This window comes from Myotis davidii, unplaced genomic scaffold (genome assembly GCF_000327345.1).
Source record: "Myotis davidii unplaced genomic scaffold, ASM32734v1 scaffold135, whole genome shotgun sequence".
Taxonomy (NCBI): domain Eukaryota; kingdom Metazoa; phylum Chordata; class Mammalia; order Chiroptera; family Vespertilionidae; genus Myotis; species Myotis davidii.
Genome location: NW_006289813.1, coordinates 11,189,642 through 11,199,529, shown reverse-complemented (window position 1 = coordinate 11,199,529; position 9,888 = coordinate 11,189,642).

Below are 9,888 nucleotides of genomic sequence, written 5' to 3'. Positions count from 1 at the left end.
GGATTACAGAGCATATTAACAGAGCAAACCCTCATGGCGAGGGAAGAATCCCTGTGGAGCAGACACAGGGCCGATAAGCAGTGTGAGCAGGGGCTAAGAAGCAAACCTCAGAATCAGATGGGAGACCCTGAGTGTGGGTAGCAAGGTTAAGAGCCCTGTGACCAGGGACAAAGTAAGGCTCCCTTAGCAGTGCCAGGAGGACTCTGATGGGACTTAATTCAAATCCAAACACCTGGTGGACAAAAGAAATATCTCTGCAAACAAGTAGAGGAAAATACACAGCAAATACACAGACACACACAAACACACACACTACATATACCATGCACACAACACAAAACTCATTCTCACCACACATATACATGCTACACACACATACCACATACCATACACCATGCACACCACACATATACTACATACAATACACTTACACATACACATGGACACACACTAAATTATTTGAGATGAGCTTAGAAAAGAAAGTTCTAAAGCACATAAAGGAAAGCAAAGCAGGGAAGCCCACGCAAGCTCTGCAAACTCGACAAAGGGAACCAGTCATTCTAAAGAAAATGCAAGTAATGTAACAGGCTTCTAAACAAAGAAATGGCATCCAAAAGCCTTAATAAGAGCAAACTAAGCAGAATATATTTTTAAAAGGTCAAAAATAAAATTTCAACAAGATAAACACTGAAAAATAAACTAGCTAGCATGGCTCATTGGTTGAGTGTCGACCTATGAACCAGAAGGTCATGGTTTGATTCCCGGTCATGGTTGCTTGCTTGATCTCAAGTAGCGGGTGTACAAGAGGCAGCCAATCAATGATTTTCTCTCATCATTGATGTTTCCTCTCTGAAATCAATAAAAATATATTTAAATAAAAGATAAATACTGAAAAATAGAAAAACATCATTCAAGAATTAAAAGATAGTGCCAAAGTACTGACCCTACTGAGCTATAAAGACATAGAAAATATAAAAATGATCCTAAAAGATTAAAGATAAACTGAGAACCTGCAATATTTACCTAGAGTAAAAGTTGAATGAAATGGTGAAGCATTTGAGATGATAAAGGCTTATACTTTCCCTCGAGTAAGAAAGACATGTGTTCACGTGTTTTTATATGCATGCCAAAAGTGTACATTCAGCAAGGCACATTTTAAAAGACTGTATACCATGCTGGTATGGCTCAGTGGTTGAGCATCTTCCCATGTACTAAGAGGTTACTGGATCAATTCCCAGTCAGGGCACATGCCTGGGTTGCAGGCTTGATCCTCGGTAGGGGTCATGTAGGAGGCAGCAAGTTCTTATTTCTCATTGATGTTTCTATCTCTCTCTCCCTCTCCCTTCTTCTCTTTCTGAAATCAATAAAGACATATATATTTTTAAAAATCTGTACCTAGTTCCAACATAATAAAACTGAAGAATATTCAGAATATAAAGTTTTTAAAATTAAATTTATTGGGGTGACATTAGACATGATCATATAGGCTTCAGGTGTGGGTTTCTATTTTACAAGATCTGTATATTGCACCATGTGTCCACCACCCAGTGTCCCCCTGGCACTGCTTCTCCTATCACCATATATTAGGACCCCTTTCTTCCCCCACCCACTTTCCTCTGGCAACCACCACACTGCTGTTTATGTTCATGAGTTTCAGTTTTATATCCCACATATGAGTGAAATCATATGGTTCTTAGCTTTTCCTGACTGACTTATTTCACTTAGCATAATATTATTACAAAGAAACTATAAAAGCCTTTAGGAAAGAAGAAAAATATTAACCCACAAAATACTGGTAAGCTCTTAACTAAATATTAAAATTAACCACCATCTAGAAAACTCAATTAAAAGATTAAGTCCATCTATTAGAGCAGTGGTTCTCAACCTTCTGGCCCTTTAAATACAGTTCTTCATGTTGTGACCCAACCATAAAATTATTTTCGTTGCTACTTCATAACTGTAATGTTGCTACTGTTCTGAATTGTAATGTAAATATCTGATATGCAGGATGGTCTTAGGCACCCCCTATGAAAGGGTCGTTCGACCGCCAAAGGGGTCGCGACCCACAGGTTGAGAACCGCTGTATTAGAGGCTCCAGTTCATGTAGATAACATGAATGTCAGCGATAAAAGTCTCAAAGTCTCAAAAATGCAAATCAAAACGACAATGCAGTACCATCTCATTCCTGTCAGAATGGCTATCATCAACAAATCAACAAATGACAAGTGCTGGTGAGGATGTGGAGAAAAAGTAACACTCGTGCACTGCTGGTGGGAATGCAAACTGGTGCAGCCACTGTGGAGAACAGTATGCAGAGAAAGATATATATCACGTGATCTCACTCATTTATCGAATACAGTGAACAACATAAACTGATGAACAAAAATACTGAGACAGAGAAGCATTGATCAGACCATCAAACCTCAGAGGGAAGGTAGGGGAGGGGAGGGGTAAGGGGGAGAGATCAACCAAAGGATTTGTATGCATGCATATAAGCCTAACCAATGGATACAGACACCAGTGGGGTGAGGGCATGAGTGAGGGAGTGGGGGAGGGGAGGGTTATAGGGTGATAAGGACACATATGTAATACCTTAATCAATAAAGAAAACAACAACAACAACAACAAAAAATGCAATTCCAAGCGCAGGACCATGTTTCTCAGAACCATATGTTCTTGTCCAGGAGTATGCCTTTGGGATTTGTTCACCCTTTTCTCTGTCTACACTCTCAAAGTCTGCAAATGTTTGGATTTACACATCAACAGCCATCGGATTTATTCTTTATTCTTGCTTCCTGTCACCCTCCACCAAGGACATGTGACCACAGAGGCTCTATCTTCAACCTCCCGCTCCACTGGCGAAACCCTTTACTCAGTAGGAAAGCATGTGTCTGTTGCTTTGCTTTTGCTTTTCCTTTCGCTTTTTTGGAGTGCTGTTTGCATCCACCGCATGGCATCTACACACTGTTGCATGATTTATTTACATGGCACAGCACTGTGTTTTTTTAGTGTACAGCAAAGACATGATTTGTATCTGATAATGTATTTTGCAAAAAAAAATCCTCTAATCATTCATTAAATGTTATGTAAATGGCTACAAAATTATTTTATATGTAAAACTATCTCTCAGTGGATTTTTATTTATAAGTTTAAATTATTGACATTTGGGGAAATCGGTGGGCAGGCATTTTTATTGGTTTGGGAACAGCAGAACACATTACACATTTTCTAAAGTAAAATAATGGAACATAGTTTCCCATTTTCTGAAAATTTAGGAATAGGTTAGATTTGGGTAATAAGAGGTATCTGTATTTATAAGTTAGTCATTCTTGCCATCACAGTAGCGTTTTCACTTACTGATTTACGATTTTGTTGTGCAACGATACAAGAAACTAAACTATAGAAAGCTCTGTGATTGGCCCAGGATTATAACAGGCAAGAATGACTAACTTATAAATACAGGTACCTTTTATTACACATCATGCCCATTTCTTGTCCATTGCTCTAGGCCAGACAGCCTGGTTCTTGGTCTGTGTCATTCCTCTCCACTGTTAGAATCAGTCCAGCCTAACTCTAGTTTCCAAGATCAGTCATGACTTGAGTAGGAAAGTGGTAAGTCCTGCATGTCAGGATTCAGGAACCAGCTTACTGCAAAGGCCCACTCTTGTTCAGATGACTCAAATAAGATTCTGGGATGCCCTCCTTTAGTGTATCTAAGCAAAGACCCAACACAGACTTCCCCCGCCCTTGCCCCACCCCAACACACACACACACACACACACACACACACACATACACACCAATTCTCATGTATTGCCTCCTAAATGATTACCTAAACTTTTTGTGTCCACTGACCAATCTGGACAAAAAAAAAAAAAATGACTTGTTCAAACATCTTTCCTTCCCCCAGACCTCTGAACTTTGACCCACCATGACTGGGCCAGCAGAGAGCTCCCTCCACCACCCCCGCAGAATTAGCAACCTACAAGAAAAGACATTCCTGATCAGCCATCCCATCACACCACCCACTCTCCCACACCCTGTTTTTTGTAGCCCTGCCCACTTCTCTCTATAAAAAAGAATTCCTTCTGGCCTGACCTTTGAGACATTCGCAGATCTTAGGGTCAGAACCTTCTCCGTACAACAGACTCTTACCCTTATCGCAATGTTCCCTTTGAACAAAGTCGTCTTCCCTAGGTCCAAATTTGTTTTTATCTGACACCATGAACCCAAATCTTTATAACAGAAGTCCTGGGTCTAAGCTTTTTAGTTCTGAAATTCCCCCAGGGATAAAAGTCCTGTCCTGAAACTCCTAGTCCATCTCTCAGTCATCCTCTGCTGACATAATGGCTTCAACCTGTGAAAATCAGTCTCTCGCTCACAGCCCCGCCATGCTTCCACCTGGGTTAACTCCCACGGTCACAGCATACTGTTCATTCACTTGGTAAATGCTCATTAAATCATGTGCACCAATTCACAGCACTAGACAGGGTTTCCTGCCAGCTGTGTCCAGCTGGGGACACTTCTTTCTTGCCTACCTGAGCTTCATGGGCAGGTTTTGTCTCAAATTTAGGTTGCTTAGAGTCTTCTCCATCTCACTGTATTTCAAAATATGAAAAAAAAACACATTCATTGCAATACTTCTATTCAATAATAATGAAAAATTACTGAGTGTGAGACATTCACAAAACCCATGAATCCCCAAACATTGTGTGAGGTTTATAACATTAAAACAGATAGTAAGCAATGTAATTGCTCTTTCTTAAGGAAATGGACTTTAAAATTTGGTCTCTTTATAAGATAAACCATTATAAAACATTTAAACAAGCAATCTAGATCTTAATGAATCAATACATTTAGATTTCAAAAGAAAATATGCTGACTTTAAACATTTTGGCTTAAGTTGCTTTAAGGATTGCAAATATTAACTTTCCAATAGATTGGCTCATCTCCCAGATACCGAACTATGAAGCAAGTAGGATATTTTGGCAACAACCCTTTCTTAACATTAATATTTTGTGAATAACTTGAATTAAATTGTGATTAGCTCTACATCAGGAGATTCACTACTTTCTGCAATAGCAAACATCCCCTAAATAATTTCTTTATGCTTGGAATCCATGCATAAATTCTGCTGAAATAATTTAATTTGAAAATCTTAGGTCATCTCTGAAGTAATTTATACTCATGAGAAACTGACTATTTTTCATTTGTACGTTTCTTTGATAACTAACATTAACATGATCTTGTGTTGATAAATGATACTTCAACATATCCACAAATATTTCACCCACAGGCCTGCAGATGCCTGAAAAGAGAGTAGGGCACTCAAAAACAACCTACCACAATCAAAGCAGCATTTTCTCTGAGCTGGAAGAGTCTCTATTCAAACGCAGATGCTTTAGAAACATAATTGTTCTGTGCTAAGAAATGTCAGATGAAATATATAGAACCACTTCCTGTCCTTCCACTGTCACCTCAGCGACACGCTGTCCTCTAAGAAAAAGAAATGTGTGGAGTGGAGAGAGCAGAGGCACAGTGTTAGGGATGTGGTTGGGTCGAGGTCTAATTGTCCTACTCTCAAGCTTTGTGACCATGGCCCAGTCACCTAAAAATGGGTTCTCACTGGTTCTCCTTTGTCTGCAAAGTGGTCAAGGTACCCTCTTTGCAATCTTATTATCTTGCAGAGAGATAACCCATGCTAGAGCATGTGGAGAGCTGACAGCATGGCTTAAATAAAAGTCACCATCATCAAAACTCTAGAACTGTGGCCTGGTTTTGATTCTAATCCCCACACTTGAGGTAACAAGTGCTCCCAGGCCAGGTGCAATCTCAGTTCAGAATACATTACCAAAGTGTGAAACTGCCTTCTGCAACATAAACAGGCATTGTCTTGTACACTCAGACTAAGATGTCATTAAAGGCTTCAAGTATGGCAAGCCAACGAAAATCACTACTTCTTATAACTAATGGGAGGTAATTGGAGTCAATTGTTATCTAACCTGCCGCATGAGAAAAAACATCCCAGCAACTCACAGACTCATGAATGAAAAAAGAATGTTTTACTGAGATTTGGAACAAGTTTTCTATTCATAATTATCACAGAAAAGCTTTGCTAATACAGAGATTGTTATCATGAGTGGAGTATTGGGGTGGTGCCCTAACGAACTCAAAAATTACATGGCATTGGCCTTAGGGATAAGATAACTAATGTAGGAAGCTGAAAACGTGGTTGTCCATGTTGTGTGGTGACAAAAAAAAAATTGGTCAAACTATTATCTTTGATAACATAAAGGCAAGAAATCACTTGATGAACTGAAATGGGCAAAAATATCATGAGGTGAATTTGGTAGTAGGAGTTCATTGTTATTACTCTATTGGAAAAGGCCCTACAGGAAAGATTTGAACTCAGAAAAAAACTATGGTGTTTCAAGCAGAAATAGAAAAAATAGGTAGAATCCAAAAATTTCGAGATATTTAAAATAAAACTCTGTGGGTGCATATTACACTGAGCATAAGGCACAGTGTACCTACCTCTAACCATTTCTAAGGCATTTAAAAACAATACCACAAGTTTGATGATAGAATATTCAAGGGTCTTGATATATTTATAACGGTATGGAATTGAGCTTCTATTGGATATCTATTTCCAAGATTGCAAAAATAATGTTACTTTTCTATCTCCATACTCAGAGACTTCTGACTTCAAGGAGTGGTAACAAGGATCTGCTTTGCAGAAATTTACTGAGACCTGGATCCCCTTTGATTCTGGTAGCCCAGCTACCATTGGACTTGCCAAGTCAGAAGCTCTCAATAGCCCAGCCACTCCCAGACCACAGATCACTGACTTCATTCTTTGTCTAGCCTGACAATGCTCCCAGACATTCTCCTAGTGTTGGTCTTTTGTGTAAACATATGTGATGTTTGCTTCTCAATTAAAATTTATGAAGTTAAGAATTATGAAAATATGCAGGTATATAATATATGGTTGCTGATGAAATATTGATGTAGATAATGATACGTGAAGAATTAGTGGAAGAGTTTTAACATTAAGAAGTTATAAAATAGTGATGTGTGAGGAGCCACCAATCCAAGTGAAAAAGCATGTAAGACATGGGGTTTGATGGAATCCTGGAAGCAAAAGTAAATTGCATGACCATGTGGCACAGACACTCACGGAGCTTACTCCTTCTATTGCCTCCTCTCCTAAAACTTCATGCAGAGTTTCCGATGATTGATGACTGAGGAAGAACAGTAATAATCAGGTCTGGTATAGACATAATTTTTACAACATAGTGGTCCCAATCAATGGTTGACAGCTGCAACATATGGTATCACATAAAGATGTCCATAGAAGATCAGGATTAATGTAAATTCTTCCCATGGCCAGAATGTTAAGCAAAATAATGTTTTGTCCACTTTTTCTAGGCTGACAGATAGCACAGAAGGCATCCACACTGGTTTACAAGCTATAGCCATTGGGTTGGCTGGATGTGTTACAACACCTGGTCTGAAGAAGAAAGAAAGATGATTTGAGTTTGCAAAACAGATTATGTACCTTGATCTCCAGAGCATTACCTCAAATGAGGGTGACATAAAAAGAGACTTATAATCTGTTGTGTTAGACTCCAACTTAGTAAAAAAGTAGTAAAACTATTCTTGATAAAAGGGAGCCCTGGCCAGATGGCTACATTGGTTGGAGAATCGTCCCATGTACCAAAAGGTTGAGGGATCGATTTCTGGTCAGGGCACATACCGAGGCTGTGGGTTCAATTCCCAGGTGGGGCACAACAGGAGGCAACCAGTCAATATTTCTCTTTCACCTCTCTCTCTTTCTCTCTTTCTCTGTCTCTCAAAAAAAAAAAAACCACAAAAAACAAAACAAAACAAAACAAAAAACAAAATCAATGAACATATCCTCGGGTGAAGCTTTAAAAAAAAAACCACAATTATAGTAACCTAGGGCTAAACTCAGCATGACTAGATTCTTATATTTAACCTTTGAAAAGAGAAATAATAAACTATATAGTATTTTATCTGAAGCAGGAAGAGGATGATTTACATGGCTTCTGTCAAAGGAGAGTTTCAACTACATCCTTCAGAAAAGATTCGTGGGCCTTGGCCGGGTGGCTCCATTGGTTGAAGTGTCTTCCCATGAACCAAAAGGTGGTGGTTCCATCCCATCGGAGGGCGTATGGGAGGCAACTGATGGCTGTTTCCCTGTCCCTCCTCCCTCCATTCCTCTCTCTAAAGGTCAATAAAAATATATCCTCAGGCAAGAATTAAAAAAAGAAAAGATTCCTTACCCATAAATAAAAACAGGCAGTTGAGTGGGATGGTAAATAGTAAAAACAGACGCAATTACCTCACAATGACCCATAACTTCTTCCAGCAATATTCCACATTCCTCCTGTCCTGTTTTTATGTTCAGAAAGCAGACTTCTTAACATAATTTACTTTTCCACAGAGCAGTGTTTTTCAACAGTGCATTATTGGCATTTGGGCAAAATAAATCTTTGCTTTAAGGATATACCCTGAAATGTAGGCTATTTTGTATCTACCCATGGAGGGACAGAGTGGGAAGTACTAAACTTCAGCTGAGAACCACTATAGAGTTTCCAATAAACTCTAATATTATTTTTATCGAAAATCAATAAACTTGTGCCCTGATTTGCATACTTCCGGGTGTAATGACCAAGAAGTTAAGAACTGGTAATGCAGCTAATGAGATCCCAAGCTGTAATGACAGACATACCTCAGGTACTGCAGGTTTGGTTCCAGGCCACTGCAAGTGAGTGGTAATCTTTTTGCTTGTGGAGGGTCTTGCCTTTAATCTGGAAAAGAAAAAACCTCAGCATCTGTGAAGCACAGTACAGCAAGATGCAATAAAATGAGGTAGGCCTGTATTGCTCTCTGGGCCTTGCTTGGGAGGCCAGAAGGTCTTCCTCAAATGAGGGCCCTTGGGCAGACTATGCATATTTTCAAACTGCAATAGCAAAGCAATCTCCCAATTTTCAGGTAAAATTTTATAGTATGCCATTTCTAATGTGATTTTCAAAAGATGGGTTACATTATTTTCCCCAGCCAGTGACTCACCTCATAGCATTCACAGTAGTTTTTAAGACATCCTGATTGTTTGCAATTAATCCTTTGCTATGATGTCAATTTGATTCTCTCTCTTTTCTTTTCCCTATTTTAGGCTTAAAAGCTTCTGGATTTCTGTCAAGGCGTGCCTCTGAAAACAGAGCAAATACCAAATTAAGTTAAATCATAGGACATTAAATGTAAATTCTGCAAAGATAAATATTTTCCTTTGTAAAACAAAGAGTTCCACATAAAAGAGGCAAAAACTAAAATTGTCATCAGTTAAATTAAATAAAAAATAATCACCTTTAGAAAGAGAGAGAGAGAGAGAGAGAGAGAGAGAGAGAGAGAGAGAGAGAGAAAAGGAAGGAAGGAAGGGAGGGAGGGAGAAGGGAAGGGAGGAAGGAAGGAAGGAAGGAAGGAAGGAAGGAAGGAAGGAAGGAAGGAAGGAAGGAAGGAAGGGCCCCAATGCAGTTAAATAGCCTCAAGTTTTCAGGAATCCAGGTGGAAGTCTTTTCCTAGGATCCCCAAAGAACTGGGTGCCAAGGTGAGAGCTCCAAGACCCAGTACAAGAAGGGCAACTCTCAATCTGCTTTGTACCCCATGATGATGTCCTGTGAGTTAACTAGGACTTTGTGAGCTAAGACTCTACTACCAAGTGGCATCTCTTTTAAGGAAATGCAATCTGAGCAACCATCTTACAAGTATGTTCTGAAACAAGGGCTATTTTTTTAAAGTAGCTTCATTCAAATATAGGCAGTCCCCTTTTTCTTTCGGGGAAATTGCTCCTGAAGATAGGGTAGA